At 49.0% G+C, this 24,102-nt stretch overlaps 1 protein-coding gene across 7 annotated transcripts in view; it reads left to right on the plus strand.

Moving 5' to 3' along the window:
• Positions 1-24,102, plus strand: part of Ndae1 (Na[+]-driven anion exchanger 1) — a 239,355-nt gene that overhangs the window by 125,207 nt on the left and 90,046 nt on the right. The window lies entirely within an intron of this gene.

The raw sequence follows: 24,102 nt of genomic DNA on the forward strand, positions 1-24,102 counted from the left end.
GCTTGTATTCTAAAGTAAAAATTGATTCCAAGGCGATCACAACTTGCTAAGAAATGAGGACAGGAACTCGCCTTTATTTTGCACAGATTTACAGCTTCAGAAGTGAACGAATTCTGTACTACCCGTCTGATAAGTGGAACACGCAGCCTCTGAGTGACCTTGAATGGCTAGAGAGGAATGAAGTCGCGTAGCAGCGGTCGGATCCGCTCGTCCGACTGCTCGAGAGAACCTTCCAACTGCTGCTAGTTACGTAGCACTTTCGGTTGCCGAATTCGCACAAGGTCAGTCCAAAGCGCAGTTTAAAGGCTGTAAAGGGCATGCGCCATATCTATTTTTTCGTTCTCAACGAACGACCGAGGCTAGACTCATGGGTTTAGCCCCATGAGTTCGCAAATTTAGCTATTTACTTGCAGCAAGTACAGGCGGCGGATACGTGCAACTGTGGCGTGCGTATTGTGCTTTTTCGTGGAACACTATTTCGTCGTCAGTGTAAATTTATTGCCGTCGGTATACGAGGAAAGCAGCACGACAACTATGACCAAGAATGCCAACAGCCTCGTAATAAAACAGCGCGAAACAGAGGACAGAGAGAAATGCATAAATGCGGCACTCAATCTTTCGCCTGGTTTTCTGTACACTCACGCTGCGCGTGGCCGCTGTACGCGGCGAGCTCAGAATCGAAGTCGCGAGCTTTCAAAACAGCATCTACGTTCTGTATGATTTGGTTCGATTTCTAGGGTTTAACGTCTCGAAGCGACTCAGGCTAGTTGAGACGACGTAGTGGAGGGATCCGGAAATTTTGACTATCTGGGGTTCTTTAACGTGTGCTGACATCGCACAACACACGGGCGCGCCTTGCTTTTCGCCTTCATGGAAAGGCAGCCGTCGAGGCTGGGGTTTGATGGCGCGTTCTTGTGTTTAGCAGCCTAGCGCCCTAGCCACTGAGCCACCGCATCGGGGCTCATTCACGTTCTGTTGGGCTTGCTAAGCGGCCGATGAAGTGATTTCATTCGCACTTCATTCTGCCTAATCGTCTACAATGTGCAGACTGCGTTAGTTCGGTTATTTGCAAACTTTTAGCGTCCTCTTTTCTTTTTTAGCGCCCCACCCTGACCACGAATGACCGTGGGAAGTGAAGTTCAGAAATGACCTTCTTGGTCCCTCTGAAATATTTGCCCCTGCTACCTCAACTACCGTAGGTGTCACTTGAAGCGCAGAGGATAGCAGGACCGAAACAGACGCAAACACAAGAATGAAATGCATGCAGCTGAGGACTGATATATAGAGTCGAATGTGGCTGCATCGTTTTTTTTTTTTTCCTTTCTTTCTTTCTTTCGCGCGGCGCAAGCACGTACACTCTAAGAAAAAAAGGTGTGATCTTACCCCTTTAGGGGGGTAAGTCCACTGACGCACTGGGGAGCCCCTTTGGGTGCAAAGTTACACCCTCGACGGGGGCTTAAGTGTGTCTGGGGTAAAGTTTACGCTACAACGAGGCTAACGTTATGCCATATGGTGAAGTGCAAGTATATGCTACTGGGGAGTAACGTTACCCTTTCTCAGAAGGACTAAAGGTTAGGCCATGAAAGTGCAAAAATATCCTCTAAAATCGGGTGCATGTTTGCTCCCAGCTGGAATAAGCTTATGCTTAATCATAAGGCGTAAACTTACCCTCACAGGGTCTGCATTTATGCCAGCGTAATGAGCTTACTACAGCACCCCGTAGGTGCATGTTTGCACCCTATGAATGAGCGTAACTTTGCACTTTTACGTTCATATTTATGCTTTGTTTGGAAGGGTAATATTACCACCCAGAGGAATAAAATTAATTCATATTATAGTGTTTTTTACACCCATTTAAGATAATGTTCTTTTCCTTCGAAGGGTATGTTTGCGCCCTTCTAAATATAGTCTAGGAGCACACTGGTACGCTAGTAATTTGAAAACAACCACACTTCGACTGATTGTGCAGTCAGTCACAAGACATCGCCGCTATCGAAGCGATACGAGACATACATTTTCTTTATTTGCAACGCAAGCGACTCCGTTTGGCATATGTGTGGTAATGCTACCTCCGCTGCAACATTAGATAGCCTTAACATACGCCCTATACAGAAGAAAAACGTTTGGTGAAAATATGTATGATGTCTTCGTCAGCCGGTCACAGACGCCCTCGCTTCCGCAATGTTGGTTTCTTCGTGCTAGAGCGACATATTTGTGACGGGCCGTGTAGCCATTCACCGTGCAGTTTGCACACCGATATTAGTACATGAGAACGGAAGGCAGGGTTTACTTTTTATTGCGTTTGAAAATGGCAGGATAACCGAGCAGTGTTTTGTCATCGTCGTGGTTGAATCCATACTCTGAGGGAACCTGTGTGAGAGAAAAACGAGAGAAAAATGAGATGTGGAGGGAATAGACACATTCACAATGTATACACATGCAAGCGATGGAAACATCTCGGCGACTAAACTGCTGCGGCGCGGCAAAAAAAAAAAAAAAAATGGAAGCGTGTTGGAACCGCATCGCGGCTGCAGATACAGCAAGCGCTTTCTCTTGCATGGAGAACATTTTTCCAGCACCGCACCCTTCTTGTGGCCGCCAAGAGAGGAACATCTGACGGAGTGGGTTACCGAGGATCGCTCCTATTTTTTCTGCACAAATTCTTTCGCAGTAGTGGTGCAGGCCTGTTTTCCAAGCAGTATATATAAGTGCTGGGCTACTTTCAGCTAGCATGTGTAGTGATATGCTTTAGGCATCTGTGGACACGCCCTGATATACCTTTCCCCTGCACTTGACCTGCTTCCTACATGACAGCCCTGCATTCAACTACTGCTCAGAAAATAAGCCCACTCAACTATTGTGAAAAAATGTTTGCTGGAAATATGCGAGGGAACCTAAGTAAGCCGTCCGGTCAAGGGTACTTCACCTGGCGGTCACAAGAGGGGTGCGCAGCTGAGAAAAGGTCCATTATTGTGCAGCAGGCCAGGGCGTCGATAACTGAGGGGACGTTCGTGAAAAATCACGCTCAGAAAACTCCTCCATTTTCGCAAGCATGGTCATCAAAAATGGTAGATGAGGGGGCTTTGTGCAATTGCATGAAGCTACTGCAAAAATGTCCATTATGATACATGAAATTAAGCTGCGCGAACTGGCCTGAAGTTCAAAGCTGTGTGCATGATTCTGTTAAGCGGTTTTACTGTAGGAGAAAGGGTATGACACAGTAATCAACAACGCAAGCTCTCAACGCCAGATAACTCTGAAGGACATGTCCCAAAACTAGACCAAACTTAGGTATGCCTAAATAAGAATGCAAGGAACAACAAGGAAACACACAGAAGAATGGACGGACACAGGCGCTCAATAACAACTGAAATTTTATTTCGGAGCACTACACATATAAACATGCACAAAGGTGTGAAGCCAAGGTGATGCTGTGCGATCACCGAAAACAGTCTATAGTAATCGCCCTGGCTCCACCTCTTTATGCATGTTGATATATGTTTTGCTCGGTAATAAAATTTCAGTTGTTGTTCGTCTCACAAGTTATCTGCAGCACTGCAAAAGGCAGAGGAGTCCTTGCAATTGTGCTCCGAAGTGCCTCTCGCCCCTGCACACTATAATAGAGAATTGTGCTTTTATACTGTTGCCCCCGCCAATTTGGTGGCAAGAGCCGCGTAGGAGCACAATTGCCTATTGCAGTGCGCGTGATCCTGATTACACTGGGGTGCCTCTGCCTTTCGCAGTGCTGCAAGCATCTTGTGAAACGAAGTATAGTCAGCGGCAGTGTCCATCCATTGTGTGTGTTTCCGTGTTGTTCCTTGCGCTGTTCTTTAATATCACAAAAAGCAGTTTTAAAACTTCTGGTTCACCTTCGCTGAAACACATGCTATACGTATGGGTGGTCACTCAAATGCAGTCACGCCTGCTGATCATAGAGATTGGGACCACTCGAACCTCGGACTTAACACTGTGCTCACTATTGCGACGCATGCTGATTAAACGAGTACCGGCTTAAACCCACAATAAGGGCAGCAAAAAGTTTGAAAAATGGAACTTACAAGCACCATGCGCCGGTTTACGTTGACCGTTGCCGCCGCACCTGCTGCTGTCGCCCATCATTGACATGCGTAATGGAGTCCGAAGCTGGTACATGGCGCCACCGCAGCAGCAGCAACCTTTCAAGTCCATAGTTGTTCTCAACGCTGGCCCAGCGAATCTGCTAACGTGATCTCTCCTCCGCTGCTGCTTTTGGGCAGCCCAAGACTGTTGCAGCACTAGAAGATGCGTACCTCTTGCTTTATCCAAGCTCCACGTCGTCGCTGATTGCAGAGTCGTCGTGAGCTGTACCCTTAACAGAATTCTGCCGCGTCAGTTAATTTAAGATTACGTCTTTACAGGGGGTAGTTCCCTGCAGTGACAACGAAGGACTTTGCTCGCACATATCTATTTGTATGTTGAGTATGATACAAGTATTTACAACTCAAGGGCAGTGCAGCCCATAGGCATAAGACTGAGACCACTCGATGCTTCCGCGTCCGAACAGGACATCGCTTCTGCTGGAATGACTCGTGACCCCACGGAGCCTTGAGAAAAGTATGTGTTCAGAGCCACCATGTGCTCGCCGTCGAAAAGAGGCACGCATTTTGGGCTCCCTGGGACCTGTCATATTGTTCACAATGAAGTATTGTGTACCCCGCCTAGGCGCTGTGGAAGCTACAGCCAAACTGGTTTCCGAAAGTCCGGCGAAAAATGACTTCATGCTGTGAAGAAAAGAGTTCCGGGGAGCAGCAGGTTCTTCTGATTGTTCCTTACCCCACCTCCATCATTGGCGCTTGAGATTCAGTGTCCAAAATTCTGATGTTCACTGAAGGGGTAAGCTTATCAGGACAAAAGAGCGTGCGTCACCTTTGCGCTGTGTCATACGGCGAGCGAAGGAATCAATGCCCAGTTTCCTGAATTCTCGGAACTAGAAAGGATAAGTGACCACGTGCAAGTATCACAGGCTGTACGTGGCTCCGCAGCCAGCTAGCTGGTCTTTGTAAGTTTTCCACTCAACTTATGCTCGAAGGCATGGTGTCGCACAATGCTGCTGCAAACACGTGTGTGCTGCATTGAAAAACGCGAAGTGCCTGGTGTGCGGCGTGGCGGAAAACATGCATGCGTCGTGTTTCATCACAAAAGCGCCGGAGAAGTGGCGATTGGAACCGCCCGACAGCCTGGTGCAGCAAGTACGAAACACGCCGAAGCACAGCGAAAAAAAGGAGCCCTGGTAAACTAAGAACAATAGAGCTAGCTCTTGGGGCAGTTTGTACACCTTAAAATTAAAAGAACCTGCTGAAATCGGAACGAATGAAAAAATTATGAATGATGACATGCAAAAATAACGTCTCCTGCAATATTAATACAGATCAATACGACACGGTGTACGCATTCTGTTTTCTTCACTTTCCAAACTGATTAGCCTATTTTTGAAAATTAAAAAAAAAAAGGAATGAAGAAGCGAGCATGTGTGTAGAACAGTAAGATCAAGCAAATGAAAACCTTGGTCGAGGCAAGACGAGTTATTTACCGCATTCCGACGGCCCGTGGAAAAGTGCATTTATAGCACAGACAGGCAGTTAGGTCGTTTGCAGAAACATAAAAAACTCTCTAAAAGAGGAGACCCAGGAATACACAGGGCGTTGCACAATTACCAGCGCGCTGTAGAATGCTCCTCCAAACTCAACCGCAAAATCCTCGCAGCTAAAATTTCGCACAGAAATGGAATTTTGCCGTTGGTATTTTTAATAATAAAGTTGTTTGGCGTACTTGCCTGATTCGATCAGAAGTCGAATGTTCCCATAATATGCGGCTGCTGCGATGCAAGACAAGCCACTGCCTCAGCGATAGCACCGGCATTGCCGCCGCATACAATGGGAACATCCGACTTCTGATCGAATCTGGCAAGAACCATACCATCGACAAAAATGCCATTTCTGCCCGAAATTTTTAGCTATATATATATATATATATATATATATATGGACCAAATTACGCCACGCTTTCCGGCTATATATAATGGACCATATTACGCCCCGCTTTCCGGTCTCCCACTATCTTCCTAACATCACATAACTTCATCTGCAGCGCCTCGAGGATGCCATCCAACCATCGCGTTCGCTGCCTACCCCTTCTCCGGTGACCCTCAAACTTTCCCAACATCAAATCTTTCTCTAGCGACTCCTCTCTTCTCATCAGATGACCAAAGTAGCTGAGCTTTAACTTTAGAATTTGACCCTCCAATGAGCAGTCAGGGTTTATGGTCGACAATATCGACTGATTTGATGTTCTGGCCGTCCAAGGAACTCTCAAGAGTCTCCGCCAGCACCACAATTCAAACGCGTCAGTTCTTCGGCGGTCAGCCTTCTTCACAGTCCAACTCTCGCATCCATACATCACAACTGGAAAGACCATAGCACGAGTTATACGGATCTTGGTTGGCAGACTAATGTCTCTGCTCTTTACTAGGCGGTCGAGGCTAGCCATGGCTCTCTTGCCCAGAAGCAGGCGTCTCCCAATTTCATGGCTGCAGTCTCTTTCCTGCCCCGCCGGGGTGGTGCAGTGGTAAGACGCCCGACTACTGTGCCGGAGTTCCCGGGTTCGAACCCGACCGCGGCGGCTGCGTTTCGATGGAGGCGAAACGAAGTGGCGTCCGTGTGCTGTGCGATGTCAGCGCACGTTAAAGATCCCCAGGTGGTCGAAATTACTCCGTAGCCCTCCACTACGGCTCCTCTTTCTCTCTTTCCACTTTCACTCCCACCTTCCTCCCTTCCCTTACGGCGCGGTTCGGGTGTCCACAGAGCAAGTGTGACAGTTACTGCGCCTTTCCCTTCCTGTGAACCAATTTAACTTAACTTTAGTCTGTTTCCGGGGTAATCTTGGAGCCCAAGAAGAGAAAATCTGTCACAGCTTCCACTTCTTGTCCATTGATGCTCCAGGACTTGATAGGGGCAGACGCCATGATCTTTGTCTTTTTAATGTTCAGTTTAAGCATACATATATATATATATATATATATATATATATATATATATATATATATATATATATATATATATATATATTATACATGCTTGTGTGTGTGTCCATTTGTAAACTTAGAATGTCCGACTGACATACTTTCCGCGGTACAGTAAATGAGGGTGAAGAAATCCTTATTTTCAGTGTAGCTGGTCGCATTCAACAAAAAACTAGTAGAAAGAATCAACTTTTGATGAAATTTGTCCTCGAGTGTCACAGCTTTCAGCTGCCCACCAGCCTGCCTCTAGTTAACGCTATAAAATTAAATAATTTCAAGCCAGCATGACACCAAAGCTGTAGACGCGATAGCACCTTTAACACGGCGTTTTCATTCCGCGAATTCTTGCCGTTAAGAGACGCAGAGTTTGGCAATGTGATTAACGCCTTTAGTTTGCTTTGTTTGGAGGAACGGAAGGTGCTCTATCTGCCTCACTTCTCGGTGAACGGCGAACTTTAAAATGAAAGGCATAAAAACGGAGGTAGAGCCGCCCAAATCTTTAACTGGCGTGCGCATGACGACCTCCTTTTCTATGCTCCTGCGCCTTAATAAGGACAATACTTGCCAGATGATCAAGATTACGCAAAAGCTTGGTGAGCCATTTCTTATACTTGACTTTTCGCAGGTTAGCTGCTCTGTAACACTCAGGATTACAGAAAGTACTGCCGTCACGAACGTCAGTTAAGATTTCGGCAGCTGTACATAGGTCGTTGGTTCCAATCTCTGTCGCAAACTAACCTTCAACATGACTAGCAGATGGATGCTAAATGTGACGCGAAAAGGGTATGACACCACCCTGAAAGCTGTATAAGGAATCGATTTTATCAAGATTTTAATATAAAACAGAGCATATATTTTTCCACGAGTTGCGAGTTTCGGCGACGACCATGGCAATGGCGATGCCTTTTCGGCCGAACGAGCTGTATGCGCTTCAGGTAAAATCAAATATGTGCATAATTTTGTTGCTGAACACAACCAGCACCTCTTTCTCTCTTTTCTTTTAATCCACCTTCCTTCGAAGCTTCTCAAGCTTCCCCTTACGGTGTGGTTCAGGATTCTACCAAGAAGTGTGACAGATACTGCGCCTTTTCTTTCCTTTAAGCAGCTTAGGAAATACGTTTGCAGAACGGCCCGTGACAGTTCGTTATGCAGTCGGAGTGGCTCCACTATAAGCCTGAAACAGGCTGTGCACTGCCAGAGCATTACTCCCACAAGCAAAACAAAAGTATCTGCTGCTTAATTACAATTTAGAAGCAGTTTTGCAGTCATTACGTCACCCCATAGAAACCAGGACACACCTGCAGCTTGCAGTTCCTGACTGGGGAGAGTAAACATGGAGAGGGACCCAAACGCCGCGAGAGAAAAACGGTGGCAAAGGTGGCACAAAAGGCGTCCCCTCTCTGAAAGCCACGGTGCAGGAACGAGACACGATGGGACAGAATGCTGCACGAGCGCCCCATCGTGACATGTGCCCAAACTATTCACACCGCTGTCTAAGGGGCACGAACACACACACAAACACACAAACGCTGGTAGAGAGGGTAAGTAGGGTTGCAGTAGGGTGCAAATTTTCTAAGAGGGGGTAAGTGAATAGGGACCTGCTTCCAGCAGGTGCAAAGTTACCCCCAAGGCCTTCTAAAGGGGGTAAAGGACCATGCTATGCCCTTTTTACCCCTTTCGCACACCCTTTTTTCTTAGAGTGTAGTGTTCAGTGTTTGTACGCACTGCAAGGGAGATATTCTGAAAAGTTTCAGCGAAGTGCCACATGTATGCACCATCACCTTTCGTCTTTAACGCGGCGGCCCCCGTCTTCCAGGCCTATACGTGCGGGGGCAGGGGTGATCGCCTTCTTCTGGGTGGGAAATAAAGTTCTTCAATCAATCGTCTTTCTTATTGTCAAAAAAGTTCTTCAGCATGGGTCAATAATCGTTCAGTACGTGAGGCACCGGCACGCACAAGCCGGATTTAGCGACTTTATTCGAGTTCTCGATCGCTATGGCGAAGCTGTATATGTACAGATGCGGTCTGCAGTTGACGGTGCACGTGCTTCCGCGGGAAATCGTTCAACCAGCTGATGCTTGTTCGTCTCTATTGTGTGTGCAATATTTGGCGACAGCTCTGCCGACAGGCGCCAGACAGCAGTTGGGCGGAGCAGGCCCTGACTCGTTACGGCTTGTACCCACCTAGAAATCGCATCGACCAAAGTCGACTCAGTCACAGGGGCCGTCTATGGTCGTACTTAGTGCGTGGTTAGCCAACGTACAAGCGGTAATCTACAACGTAGCGCGCCCTTTGATGAGCAATGCGCGTCCAGTTTTGTACTCATATAGGAGGTTAAATGAAATGGGCTGCAATGCTACTGTTGCATGATATTTTGGATCCCTTGTATACATTTTACGACTCCACACAAGTTGCGTGCGTTTGAAGACCACTCCTTCTCATCGTCGCAGCGGATGTAGCGATCTTCAGAAAAATGGTTTGCTAGACTAGCATGCCTTGAGGCGTTGACAAGACTAAGCTGATAGCTTCCCTAGGAGCACAAGGCACGAACCTCGTATAGTTCGTCTTAGATTTGAGGATTCGTATATGCAGGTCACAATACGCAATAATCTGCCCGCCTTGGGATATATTTTTATTGCCCGTTTAAGAGCTTTGTATTAAGCTGCATTAAGCTTCAAACCGAATTATTTCAGTTCACTAAGCGCTCATCAGCCTCACCTGTGTGGCCAATCTCTAGCGGGAAGTGTGTCTTTCTAAGGATTTCCTCATATAAGGACTCCTTCCGAGGGAATGGTGGCGGAGCCATCTCGCCGTGAAAGGAGGAGGACGTTGCGGTAATGCATGCACCCTCCCAGCAGCCCTACAATCCGTCACACTCCCTTAAAGGGTACTGACGCTGCCTAGACACGCCGAAGACGCGTGACCACCGAAAGTGGAGAGTTACGTACTAAGCTTTCTTTCCTTCCTCGACTGCTTTCTCTCTGCGGTCATAACGCGAGTCAATTCCAATCACGACTCGTGATTCCCTTGGTGTTGGGCGAAGCACTCGATCGTTGCGACGTACCCTGCCGCTCTGTGGGCGCCTGACGTGCGCTGATAGGAATGTCGTAAAATACGCGGCCCGTGCGCGCAGCAGCAGCTGGAAAGCCCGCGACCTTGTGCGGGCCCCATCAGTGGGTCAAGTTTTCTCGCGCGCTCTCTATCGCCGCCGCGCCCCAAATGTTCTCGCACGCAGCTGGTTGGCTGAACTGCGGCGACGCAACGTCCCTAGAAGAGGCGAGTTTCTGTACGACTCGCCATCCAATCGTCGTCGCTAGACTCGTGGAGACGCTGGCTTCGAGTGGTGTAGGACCGCTAAGAGGACACTCGGGAATCTTGGCGAGTTTCGACGTCCGCGGTTCTGGCGAAGTAGTTTTACGCGCTTATTGTGCAAATAGGCCGTGGCGCAGGACTTGGGGTAGGCCTGCTTTTTCAGCGCGATACTGCAATCCCGAGAATGTATTTTCCGGCCCAGGTAAAGCGAACACGCCTGGTGCGAACATTGAATACTCCTTCCAGTGCTGCACAAAGACTCCGTTTCTCCCAGATGCGCTCGATCGCGTTGAGCGTCATTGACTGCGATGTTAGTCTTTGACGTGAGTCCGAAATCGCGAGATACGGGGCCGTTATGTCGACGAGTCAAGGGTGACCATTTTGCTTGTCCGAAGCAAGAAATCGTACTCGACCCTTTGATTACTTATTTTTTTTTTTTTTTTTAGTGCAGTAGTACAGTTGATACATTTCACAATTTACTGCAGTTCTATAGCGAGCGTTGACTCTATTTTTTTTCCTCATGGAGGTACAGAACCGACTCACAAAAACTGCATTGCCCGACTCCAATTGTTTAACTTCGTTTTGGATATAACCTGTTCTAGACATTGCGAAAAGAGGGAACAGGTGTCTTCAGCGTTTTATTCTTTCTTGTTATCTTTCTCTGTGCGTCTTATCCGGCTCCGTTGAAAATTTTATCTTGCTCGGCTTGCAGGCCTCTTCAGAAGCTCTCCGTGAGCGCCAGAGGAAAGCAGTAATAATGAGAAAGAGGATAATTCTGTTTTTTGTTCTTTATTTTGTCCAATGTTCATGTATCTTCGCTGAGTTCGCCTTCAGTCCGTTCAAGTTTCGTTCAGCTCGTGAATACGAGTAGTTGTGTTAGCTCCGCACGCACAATATGCGTATCTAAAAGTATTGGAAGGAACCTCCGTGTTGAAAGGTTCTCCGAAGCTGTCAGATTCCAGACTTTGTTGTATTAGAAAGAACCTTCTCCGTGTAGGAAGGTTCTTCGAGGTTTTCGCAATCCAGACTAGCACCGTTCCATCGTGCGAGGGAGACGTCGAACTCCCTGGACTGCTGCAAAAGCAGTTGTGTTAGATGGCGGCGCCCAGTGAGCGCTTATTGGAAAGGTGTTTGTAAAAAAAGAAGCGCTGCGAACTTCTTCCGTGCACCGGTGTACCCGCGGGAGGTTACGCTGCTTTACTTACTGTGACGAGTTTGGCCGATCAGTTCCCGTAAAGTAAATGACAACAAATGGCGCGTAATGCTTGTTTGCAGAAGCGAGACATATGACGTCGAGTCTGGTTATTACGTAATGTGGTTTGAACGCTTTGCCGTTCTAAGGGCGCCTTTCAGTATCGGTACATATTTTCGCTGTCGCCATCTCATCGTAATCCGCAAGTTAATCGCCTCTTGCTTGACTTTGAAGCGAACATTGATTTGGATCCTTCGTGTCTTTCCTCGGAGCCTGGTGGGTGTGCCCAGATAACTGGTTTCAATTTTCATCGGCATTCAAGTGGCCCCGTACAAACGTACCATGCGCCATTCTCATCTGTTGTACAGTCGTATGTGTTCGTTTGACGAAACCGTGTCATATCTCGTGAATTGCACCAATTAGCCCGGCAACATGTTCTGCTCTGTGCTCTATCGCAGCAGCAGGGGTGCGCCATCCGACAGTTGAGCTAGCTCGCCCATGCACGACTTTCAGCTTCGCCTTCCAAAGGCTGGAGGCGCGATGTCATGATCACGAAAGCTCCACGCGAAGTCGTTCTCAGGCGACGACGGCACGCTCTCGCCGAGTGGCCGTGAGCCGGTTGCAGGGCGCTTTTACCCGAGAGCCGCGTTGTCGCGTGTGTCTCCCGATATCATCACGATCCCAAGGGTACAAGGCCTCACTTCCGGCGCCCCTTTGGAGATTTCGCTCGTTCTGCTGCATCCGCCTTCGCTTGTGCAGACCGGTCGGCTCTTCTCCGATCTTTCAGGACCGCGTGTCACTTATAGTGCACTGCACGCGTGGACCCTCGTTGCTTTTTAATATTTTGTTTCACGTATTTGGTTCTGAAAGACGTCAGGGCTGCACCCAAGGCCTAGCTGCTCCGTTGGCGTTCTCGCCGGCGTGCTCAAGGAGAGCAACCTCGCTCGCCTTTCACTGACCTGCCGACAGGGGCCGTGGCGAGCGCATCCTTGATGCCCGGCCCCGCTGGAGAATTCTGCGCACGCCATGGGCTCCATGGGGTAGTGCTGTAATATCGTGTTTCCCCGGCAGACAGGGAAGTGGCAGGCCATTTTGGCTGATGTCTTCGCCAGCTCGGAGCAACGTCAGTCTGCTCTGTCTGTTTTCGTTTCTGGTTTTCTGACATTCGCGGTGCGTCCTTAGGCATATATTCGCTTTGCACGTGCCAGAGCTGTAAGCATCGCAGTTTCTCTCGACGTCGCTGTCAGAGCAGGATCCGCGCACGTTCTTCGCTAATATCCGAAGGTTTCTGTATCCGCGTGGACAGTAGACGCAGTCCTGGCGCTTTACGCACGCTCGCCGATAGTGCCTGCGCGGGCGACGAGAGTCGCATATCTGACGTTCAACCGGCTTGTTGTCGAGTCTTGAGATAGGAGTAGGCGGCGAACGGCCTTTCACTCCTCTATCGCTCTCTTTGTGTCGGGGTGAAAACATTCCTTCGTTTCTGCTCTCGCGGGTTCCCCGCCCGGTAAAGGCAGGGGGAGAGCCCTCTGAAGGCGCTGCTTTAGCGCGCGACCACCTTTATCGTCGCCTGCTTCTTTGTTTTCTTTTCTTTTGGCAAGCGCCCGTATCGCGCCGTTTCTAGCAGTAGGACGACGCTGGGCTCTCAGACGCCCTGCGATTGCGATCAGACCGACCGCCCGACATCGCCAGGCTGCGATCGCTGCGCGCGTAGACTGCAAAGTTGACCGCAAACACGGACGACCCAAGGCAATCATGCCGTTCCTACACCTCCAGAAAATGTACGTACAAAACGTCTCGGCTATACAACCGTACGGCACAGTGACGCGTCTTGTAAGATGCTTTGGCGATATGCTTCTCCCATGACGTGTTGTAATCTGTGGCGACTCGAGCGCAAAGTTGTAGCCCTGTGGCCCTTGGTCGAAAGGCACGGCTTGCTTCCTAGTAGTGTAATCGAGCACGTACAAAACGGCACTGCCCACTCAAAGGCACTGGAAACTGAGGATGAGGCTAGCTAGCCGCACCCTGCTGAAATTTAGAGCTTGGGCCAGTTTACAAGTACGTATACACGGCATAAAGGCAAATCGCGCGGCCTGAAGACTTCAAAGAGTGTAGGTCTTCGGTTACCAACTGCATTTCAGCAGCCGAGAATCGCTGTCGGTCTGTTTGGCGGACTCTCTGTGTATATCGACGAAGAGGGTCTGGTTAGCATGGATGTAGTGGCGCCATTCATCATTGATTAGAACAATTCGTTTCCGTCGGTCTTTACCGCCTGTTTGGTGAACGTTTCGTAGCGAAGCTTTTCGTGCGGCCAGATGTTTAACTGAAGTGGTGCTAGCGGCGGACAGCGCCGTGGATGTCTTGAGAAGTAGTCCCAGTTTCGTGGGCACGTCTATACATACGGTACAGTGTGCGGATCCCTTCGTCGGAGAGAACGGATTCTCTGCGAAACACATGCGCACGATGCCTGTTCGTCTCGTGATCATTTATGATTTCGTGCCTAGCATTGTGATATACGAGTATCTGCGAACCGACGCTGAAAAGAGCAACTATAGTCTCGCGCGGATTACCACATGTGGAGCGAGAGCGAAGGGGCTGTACTGCGTTCGCGCATTGTCTTCCTGAGAAGTTCCTGCACAGTAACCGAGGTTGTAAGTCGTTCACTGGCATTCTGTAACAGCTCAGACAGTTTGCGAAATAAATAAATAAAAAATGTAAGGTCAAACACCGCGCCGGTTGCTGCTTGCGAACGCTAGTGCGTGCTAAGCTCTTCGTCTTGACCTCGGGAAAACGCCGCAAGATAATGGATGGCAAAGCGCTGCGCGACTGGGATGTCTGCGCAACCCACTGCGCTGGGCTGTTGTGTCGCAACGTGCTGCTTCTTCATTCAGCAGTATGGAAACTTCACTCGCGCATAGTGCCGCAAGGCTTGGACCGTCACACTGTACACAGACGTGCGTCCTATTGAAAGGTCCCGAGTTCGACCCTCCTCGGCTCATGGCGCGTCCCGTTACTCCCGATATCCCATTGTACACCCTCAGAGATTCACGCAGGAAAAATTACATGCACTCCTGTATTATCCCAGCGTTATGTTTAATACACGGAGGACACGAACAAGAGAGCTAGCCGCGCGTGCGCTGCGTGCTACATTTGGTGGTATTGTCCTTGTTCCAGTATATACATTACAATTCTTGAATCATGTTCATGTTAGCACATATCACATTCGAGTACTCGGCCTTTTTTCTTTTTTTTTTTTTGCTTTTTCCGAGTGCAATTCTCTTCCTGATTTGCCTTCCTGTAAAAAAAGAAAAAGAAAACGAGGTTCCGGAAAACGGTTGTTTTGAGCATCGTGAACCAACGTATGGGGCTGCAACGTTATTACATTTGACTAGCTTGTTCCGTGACTGTTTCCGTTATTCGTCAGATGATCATGCACGCTGCGAAAACATCCTGCTTCACGAGAGCGCCTCTTTTTCCCAATTTCTGTCCGAGAGCGTTGATTGGTACTGGTGCTTATTGTCTCCCGCGCGGATGTTGTGAAAACCTGTCGCTTGATTTCTTCGCTGATTGCTCCTATACATAGGTGCGTGATCGCTTTCCCGTCGTGTCGCTTTGCTATGCACGCTGCGAGATTGCGTTCTCGTTCGCTGTAGGATGCGAGAATGACGGGCGTTTCAACCGCGCGTGAATTCCGCGAGGCTGCGTGCTTTGCCTCGATGTTCCGTTCTTCAAGCAGCTGATCTGTGGGCAGCCTTGTGCGTCTGATCTGCTTCCACCATCGGCAGCAAACGCTGAAAGTCGGCCTGGTCGTCTTGTCTTAAAATCACGGGATCTGGGGTGTCTGAGACCACCCAAGAATATTTAAGAGGGGTCTGAGACCACCCACGCTGGAACGATGACTGCATACTGCGAAGCAGGCGACTATTTTTTTTTATCATTTTCATGGTAGTCGGAACATTTCTTATCTATCGTACTGTCGTGTCGACAGTTTCTCAGTGCGACTTATTAAGAATCATTATTAGTTTTTCTAAAACCCGAGACGGGGAAGAATGATTTCTATTCTTTGCATAAAAAGATCTGCGAAACGGCCCTAGCTGTGCTTGAATCACTAGGCTGCCTCGATGTCAGCGCCTACGAATCTAGTAACTAGCGACCCCCTTCCAATGGAGCCAGACTTTAAGCACTGCGTCTTGTTCTTGTTACGTTTCTTGCTTGACGTATCTTGCATGCACCCTAACGAATTGCTGATATTTTATGCCGAGATTTTTGGCGAGGCCGGAACGTCTACGTTCGTTTTTGACAGTAGTGAGATGGTCGAAAATTGTTCAACGGCGTTCCCTTCGTATCCTGACAGATGCTGTCTGAAATAGGAAGGAACCCTGAAAAGGCCTGTCCCTTATCACGCTCTCGTTCCCGTGCAACCGCTGCCCACGGGGCGTCGCCGCACTGTCGGACAGCTCCACCCCATCGGGGCCGGTTTGGTGCGCTTCCGTGGTCGTGCCGTGGCCCTTGCGGGTGGGCGATGCACCCGTTCTCCATCTGGAATTCTGCCTGCGCGTGAACGAGACGAATGGCTTGATCAGGCTCGTGTCGGGTGCGCCGCCCGAAAAACCGACCTGCGCGTCGGAAAGTGCCCAGAGCCCGGCGATGTATTTGTGCATCGTCGTCTCGGTCGTGCCCGCTCCTTGGTTGGCGCCATTAGCCGCGCGTTCGGTGGCTGCCTGCATACCCGCCTTCGGGGCCGCGCCAGTGGTGCTGGGAATATCGTTTCTAACTCGACCCTTCGTTTCCTTGAAATTGCGAGCCACACTGGGCGATGTTCTTTGCGGTAGCTTTTTTCTCCATATGCCATATTTTTGAGTCTCGCATACCTGCCAGCTGCTCGGAATTTTCCGTAAAATAATATACGAATTTAGACTCGTCTTACGGCTTTGCGAATCTTTACTCATATTGTAAGAAAGGTAAACTGTACTGGCGAAAACAAATGCCATTCAGTTAAAAGCACGCCGTTGTTGCCGGTACTTTGCGCTACCGAATGAGAATAATTTGTACCATCCATGGAACCATTTGATTACATGCCTGTATCCCCCCCCCCCCCCCCCCCCCCCACCACCCTGATGTATTACCCTCGAACTGAGGGCCCTTAGGGGTATGTTGTATAAATAGTACCTACAACATTTAAATGACCTCTATTATATGGGGCAGGGCGGGGGGGGGGGGGGGACGAAACGCCATCCGAAGCTCAATAGCTGTCTTCACTAACCTGTCGTCGCATTTGTATAACTCGTGATTTCTCTTCATGGCCTGTCATCTTTGCTAGTTCCTTATTCGTGGGCACTGCCTTTCCTATAGGCCCCTGTACTTAGTGTGTCTGCCTGTCGCATCCGACGCAGTGCTATTTCGCTTTTTCGTAACTTTCGAGCGGCTTCGCGGTGCGATGGCGTGCCGAGTTCTCGGAAGTACTCTCAAGCGTTTTTAAAATCACACACGTCAGAATTTCCGTGTTTCATAAAAGAGGACTGTTTCAGCGTTTGCACCACGCGGGCTTCTGATCTGACATTTCAATGCGGCCAATTGAAGCATTTCGAATGAGCCTCGTTGCGACGTGCAGTGGGCACAAGTCGCTCGAGGTGTCGACGGACCGCTCAATTTCCGCACGTTTCAGTGATTATGCCGGGAATCCTGTCCATTGCCCTCACTATACTGCTGAATGCGCAACAAATATCCACCCTTGTGAACGAGAATTGAGCAGTTGCACTCACCTGCTGATCACAGTCTTCGTCTGCTCAAAGTAAAATGGTGAAACTTGCTTCCAGCAAACTTGCACGAAAACTTTTGAAGTATGCAAACTTGGCAGCAGCAGAATCACTGCAAAGATAAATTGAGACAAAGTAGAGTTCCGCTTATCAATTTCCAACAAGGATTTTGAAAGAAAATGTGCATATCGTTCTCTAGCTCCGAAGCTGGCGACGAGTGGTGCAGGCAGATGGTAGGAGAAAGGGAGAAAAAAAAAAAAAAAACTACGAATAGAAGTGAAGGTAGCTGTCCGCCATGGGTCCCGCATTTCGAATGGCATCCTAAAGATCCGCTGGTATAGCAATTTCTTCTCATACGCGTTGCAGGCTCGCATGAGAAGTTTTGAACTTCTGGATTTATGTTTTCAAAACGTCCGATGCCTCAAAACAGTACACGACGCTCGCTTCACTCTGCTGCCATTCGAGAATAAACTTGCGAAAGATGCTCGGTTTTACTATTAGTGGCGTGGCGCTGGGCGTAACGAAGCGCTGGAGCTTTCAAACATATCCGAACCCGGGCGTTGATTCCTTTGGTTTTTTTTTTTTTTTCTTTTTTAAGCTGCACAGCGTGCGTATCTTTTACGCTAGGCTCTCAACGGATATTTGTCCGCGTTTGAACTGTCACATTTCCTTCCTACGTCTACGGCGCGCACCTGCCCGCGGATAAAGTGGAGCAGAACGCACGCCCAGTGCGCTCGGTCGGAAAACGCAAGCACGGTATCGGCGTGGCAGTGCGCTTCTACAAGCTCGCGAGCACTTGACCAGCCGGCGGATGTTGCTGAGCCTGGTTTTGGGCTGAGCTACGTCACAATGCTTTCGGATTCGCAGCATGCTGCGTTTTGAGCATTCAAGCTGTCTTGTCACACGAGCAGTTTTAATGCCCGCTGCTTCGTTGTACTTATTCCCGCTGCATATGGGTCAGCCGCTGTCACACCGCGGTTTTCAGTGAGCATTGAACTCGGCGGGTTGCGCCATAAAACCCGATGTAACTAAATATAACTATACTAAACTCGGCGGTTTTCCGACTTAGGAAGAGCACTTCCGCACTCACGGCAGGTTATCCATTTTTTAAAGACAATAATTCCATTTAAGCCAATATATTTTTATTACAAAATTACAGACTGCGTTATCCAGTTCATCAACTGATAATTTCTATTCAACAGTCAAAATGGACGCTGTACAGAATGTGCGGTGGTCAAATGTAAACAAACCGACGCTGCCTTTTTTCTGCGGTGTCGCATGCAGCCTTTCGCCCATGCATGCTCGCCTTTGAGTGCATTTTGTCACAACCGGGAGCAGCACAAGTGCTGCAGAGATAGCAGCTACGAACGCGGCAGACACGACCACCGCGTTGTACAGGTTCGCCGGCAGAATATGAATGCTTCTGACAGTTCTGAAACTAAGCGCGCATCATTACATGTATGTATTCCATCGTTGTCCCACCGTTGCTGCCTGCAGGCGGGCTGTGCCGAACTGTGAAGTATTTGAATACCCCTATCTGAGCAAAGATTCAACTCAAAATAGCCCTTAGTCACTTCGTATTTTTAGTCAGTATTGTTACATCTAGTGCCATCTGTCGAAACACACGCAATTATAATTGAAACTTTGCCGTGCGGCAGGTATCCAGGTATAATATACGTGGCAGGGTGCATATGTATGGCCCTCGAAAATTCCAGTGTCTGCAGAATCAGTGTGCATTGAGATTGCCCGTGTGACGATAGCCTAGTCATAAAATGCGAAATTTGCATAACCCTCTTTCCTTGGCCAAGCACCGTAAAACAGCCTTTTTTTTTTAATTTTTTTTTAAAGCACTGCAGCACCACCGGTGGGCGCTGAAGTGCTTACGGAAAATGCGTGTATGCATTGACAGGCCAAGCTGAACCCGACTTATCGACGAGCCGACGACAACCTTGTTTGTATGGAGTGGAGGCTGTCTCGAAGGTCGTTTCACTCCAATGCTCCGCCACCAGCCGGTAGCACGCTTTCTCCACCTCGCAGCAATGTCTGAGCTCTTTTGGACACTCGCTTGACGTTTGGAGCAGAAAAGGAAAAAAAAAAAAAGTTCTTGTTGTCACAAAAGGTGCCTGATATATGTGTACGCGAACCACGACAAGGCATGCCAACGCAAGCCGAGCTTTCCGCGTCTGCGCTGGCTGCCCTGATCATCTTGCTGGTGCGCTTCACTTCGAAGCCACTTCGAACGGCGCTTGCCAGATATGCAGCGCTCTTGTCACCCCTTTACTGTGAACTCTGCGTCATAGTAGAATACAGATATGATCGATACACGCGAAACGTTCGGCGGCGGCTCTGAGCAGACGCCAGGCTAGCCGCACCGGGCTGTGGAAACAGCGGAGCGGCTCAGGACGAAATTTGTGCCGCACCTATCACTTCTGCATGCAACTGGATATAAGTTAACTATTCTCAACAAAGGTCGATTCTTTTGTCGTTTCTTTATCCCGTACCAAATTTTAGCGCACTTTTTTTCAGATCAGAAACGAAACCAGCTAAGATCCGGGCTGGTTCCATTTGGACATCTCGGTTGCAGGCACTAATTTCGGTGCCTTATAAAGACGAGCAATTCTGCTGCCTAACTCGGAAATAGTGGATGGAACTCGTGGGATGAGACGGCCTCCGGCAGCTACTCTTGGTTCCAGACCGCACTTTGAACTAAACAAGCCGGTGTGGAGTGCGGCTGGCAACCGTTTGGCGACAACAAACTACGCACATGCCGAACAAGCGTGGCATGTGCGTGCCGCCGCCCCCGCGGAGCTTCCGGGCCGATTGCATGCGCAGTATTTCTACGAGCTGGATACATCGACGAGGACGTGTGTTCTGGGTCTCGTTGTCGTGTACGTGTGCTGTCGCGACTGCTTACAGCTGGCGCACCTCACTGTGTTGGTGTGCACAGTCACAGCGCCTCTTTCTAAAACATGCGTAATTCTTCGAATTAGACAAATTATAGGATGTCGAAAGATTTATTTCGTACCTGGTGATATCCTCATGCAAACTGAACAATTTACTGGCAGCAATTAAGAAATATATTTGAGTTTGCGTGACATGGTAATATGACGAAAATATAGTTGGTGGTTCATTAAGGGGATTAAAAAGCTTAGCCTTGGCGGCCGAAAGTCGTATACAGAAGGAATCTTGCGGCTAAGGCAGGAAAGGGAGACTTTGAAAGCGATAGGAAAGGCCTTTTCGTGCCAATGAGCGTTACCCGCCTGTGATGATAATTATGATGAATCCAGAATGCGTGCCGTCAAGGTTGATTTGATTTGATTTGATTTTGGGGCTTAACATCCCAAAGCTACTCAGGCTATGAGAGACGCCGTAGTGGAGGACTCCGGAAATTTCGACCACCTGGGGTTCTTTAACGTGCACTGACATCGCACAGCACACGGGCACCTTGCTTTTCGCCTCCATCGAAAAGCGGCCGCCGAGGCCGGGATTCGATCCCGCATCCTTGGGCACAGTAGCCGAGCGCCCTAACCATTCATTCGACGAAGCAGTCACTATTCATTAGCATATCCTGAGCGCAGTGATGAGCTACGTAGGAATGCTATATGCACGGTCCTTTCAGAATTTAAAACCCAAAAGGAAATTCGTGGTGGATGTGAATGAGGAAATTTAGTGCTTTGATTGACCGTATGTATATGAGCATATAAAAAGGTGGTGTGTGTAATACAAAGGCCTCATGACGTCACCTGACTGCCGCTAGTAAACGTTTGTGGTCTTTCGGCTCTTTGCAGTGATATCTTATATATACTCGTATTGTGAGCGCAAGGTTGCGAATAGCGTGTCCTCGTCGTCAAATTACCGATGGCTCCTAAATTCCATCACTGTTGAAAATTAGAAGTCTGACGCCACTTTTTTCGATGAGCTGACGGGCCAACGGCGTCCTCCTACCTAGCTCTCCTCCTCGCCCCTCGGCGCGTGGTCGCTGAATGGAAAGTGTCTTATGCGAACTCTGTGCGTTCGCAACTATACGCGCACGGACACCGTAAGGTATAGTTGCTACGTGTGCAGTCGTGCGATTTATGAGTGTGAACAAAGGAACGTGGTGCATGATAGCGGGTGCCATGTACTACGCCGGAAGAGGGGCAATGTTACACGTTCTGAGAAACGACGGTGTTGCGTCGTACCATGCATGAACACGAAATCATTACCATGCACTGCATGCTGACCTCTGCAGCGACATACATAAGCTATCAGTGCATTGTTGCGTGCGGATATTTCGTTCCTGGCGTACTGCCAGCGCTACCCGATCAGAGTTTAGCGTTCCCCGGGTACAGTGTAACAGAGACAGTGCAGTATACAAACGCCTCGGTATTTGTTTATATAGTTTATACCTGCGGCGCGCGATACTGCGAGGAATTTCGAAGCAATGAGCTGTTGCGCAGCTGTCCACTCCTCTGTCCGGTCTGCGGTATCACTGCGCGCATATGTATTCGGCGGTGACGGCCGACGACGGCTGAGCGCGTCCGCTCACCTTCCGGGAAGGCGCACCAAATGTCGCCGCTGTGTATCGCCACCAGGCGCATGCGTAAACAGCTCCGACGGCACAGTGCACGCACGATGGGGTTCGAAACGCAGGCCTGTTTGTTTTCTCGGCAACGAGTGGCGCGTTCCTGCACGCGGGAGCTTCCGCCCGGGCCGTATTTATGAGGGCATCGTGCGGTTATGTCAGGCCTGCAGCATGTGCGCAGTAGCGGCGTGTGCGTAACACCGGTCTGAGATGACGCGTCTCCCTGTAGGTGCATGCCTGATCGGGCGAGCTCGCTGCGCCTTGGGTATGTGCTGGCGACCGTGGAGCAACAGCCACGGAGCAGTATTGTCGCTGCCCTGATGCGATGGCGCTGTTTACGAATATAGGAGAGACAATGTTTCCAAACTTTTTTTTTATCTTCAAAATTTTCGTTTAGTCGTTTCAGTGACTGCTTGCTATATATATAAGCAGGGGTGATGGTTCGGATGGATCCGGTAAGCATGAACGTAAAGAAGAGTTGACACAAGGTATAACTACTTTATTTATTGTAAAATTATATATATATATATATATATATATATATATATATATATATATATATATATATATATATATATATATATATTCTTGCTTGCGAAGCCCACATCCATACTGAATGAGATTCAGGTTCAGGATCTATAGACTATATAATCATCATCATCAGCCTGACTATACTCACTGCAAGCCGAAGGCCTCTCCCATAGTTCTCCACTTCACCCGGTTCTGTGCTAGCTGCATCCACTTGACCCCTGCGAACTTCTTAACTTTCTTAACGAAGCGTGGCTGCTGCTCCGGAACCCGCGTGCAGCTTACCTCTAATCCGATTTTTCGGCGTGACTGCCGGAGCCACCGCGAACGGAATGACAGCACGGAGGCTCGGGGGGATTCGAAAGAACAGCACCTCTTCAAAGTGCACTTATTCCCGTACAGACACCCATTCGTAATCCGAACATTGTCTTCTTGGACGCAAGACGAAAACTGATAATATGACGCAGGGAGTGAGACGAAACTAACGCAAAGGTAGACGATGATCTCCAAAAACAGACCTACGTTTTTCTAATGATAGAATCATGTACTACAAGCTCGGAAGCAGTCGATTAAGCTGTGATCATTGATTGACTCTGAGTACATTACGGCGCGCTCCAGGTGGGGAAACACGCTGCGATCGCGTCTGGAGCCTCAATCAATTGAGAAGACAAGATTATGAGACCGCGATTCCATTTGGTACATTACACGCCTTGCGCGGGGCTCTCCGGATCAGGTGCTGTTTAATCCCTGATGGGCTTACGTGCCGCTCTCATGCTTTTGCTCCAGCATATCGTGACAGTGGAAAGCACGCGGTATGCATTTCCCTCCGGTGCCAATGTGTGTCAGACACGTGAAGTCATGACCTCATGTTTTGAATATACTAAAGCTTTAGGTACGGGTCGGCAGTCGGGCGCTTCACCTGCGCTCCTCTCCAAACACACGTTCGGCAAGAGCTGCTCATGCGCTGCGCATTATCATTGCAGTGCGAAAGGTCGAAACTATGCTGCAGCCCTCCACTGCGGTGCCTCATCATCTTTCTTCTTTTGCTCCCTCTCTTATCCCTCCTCTCAAGGTTCAGTGCTCGCCGAATAGTGAGCGCCTTCCTACCTTCAGGATCATTTACCATTGCCATCATGACGTCTGACCTTCTACTCGGTGTTCCAACCCATGCACAGCTCAGAGATGTACATACAATATTTTTGTGCATAAATCGCTTCACAGCGCTAGCTGCTGGACGCCTGTAGCGTCGAAGCCGCGTAGTTCGTGCGAAATGACGTGGTCGTGCATGGGCTGCAGCAGAAGCATGCATCGCCGGTCATATTAACGGGTCGTGGGACCCCTTGTGATGCTTCGCATTTGTTTGGAATGTGCCTAATTAACTAACTCGCGCAACAGCTGACAGCAGAATGAAGTCACAATAATTCAACCTCCCTCCCTTCATTTTTTTTTTTTTTTCGATCGATCTATGTATTTTGCTTCCCCTAGTGGGCGCCGGTTCAGTGGGAGAAGCTTGCATTTCGACCAGTCTTGTCGATCGGTGCTGGTGACGGATTCTCCATTTCAAAGGATGCCTGACTGAAGGCACTCGTGTCGCTAAGCAGGAAGCATGTTCCCGGCCGGCGCCTGCTCGCGTAGAGGAAAATGCGGCTGCGGCATTACCACGCATTCTCGCTGCATGGACGGGAGCCAAGAC

Source organism: Amblyomma maculatum, chromosome 2, assembly GCF_055883805.1.
Source record: "Amblyomma maculatum isolate TAMU_Amacu chromosome 2, ASM5588380v1, whole genome shotgun sequence".
Classification (NCBI taxonomy): domain Eukaryota; kingdom Metazoa; phylum Arthropoda; class Arachnida; order Ixodida; family Ixodidae; genus Amblyomma; species Amblyomma maculatum.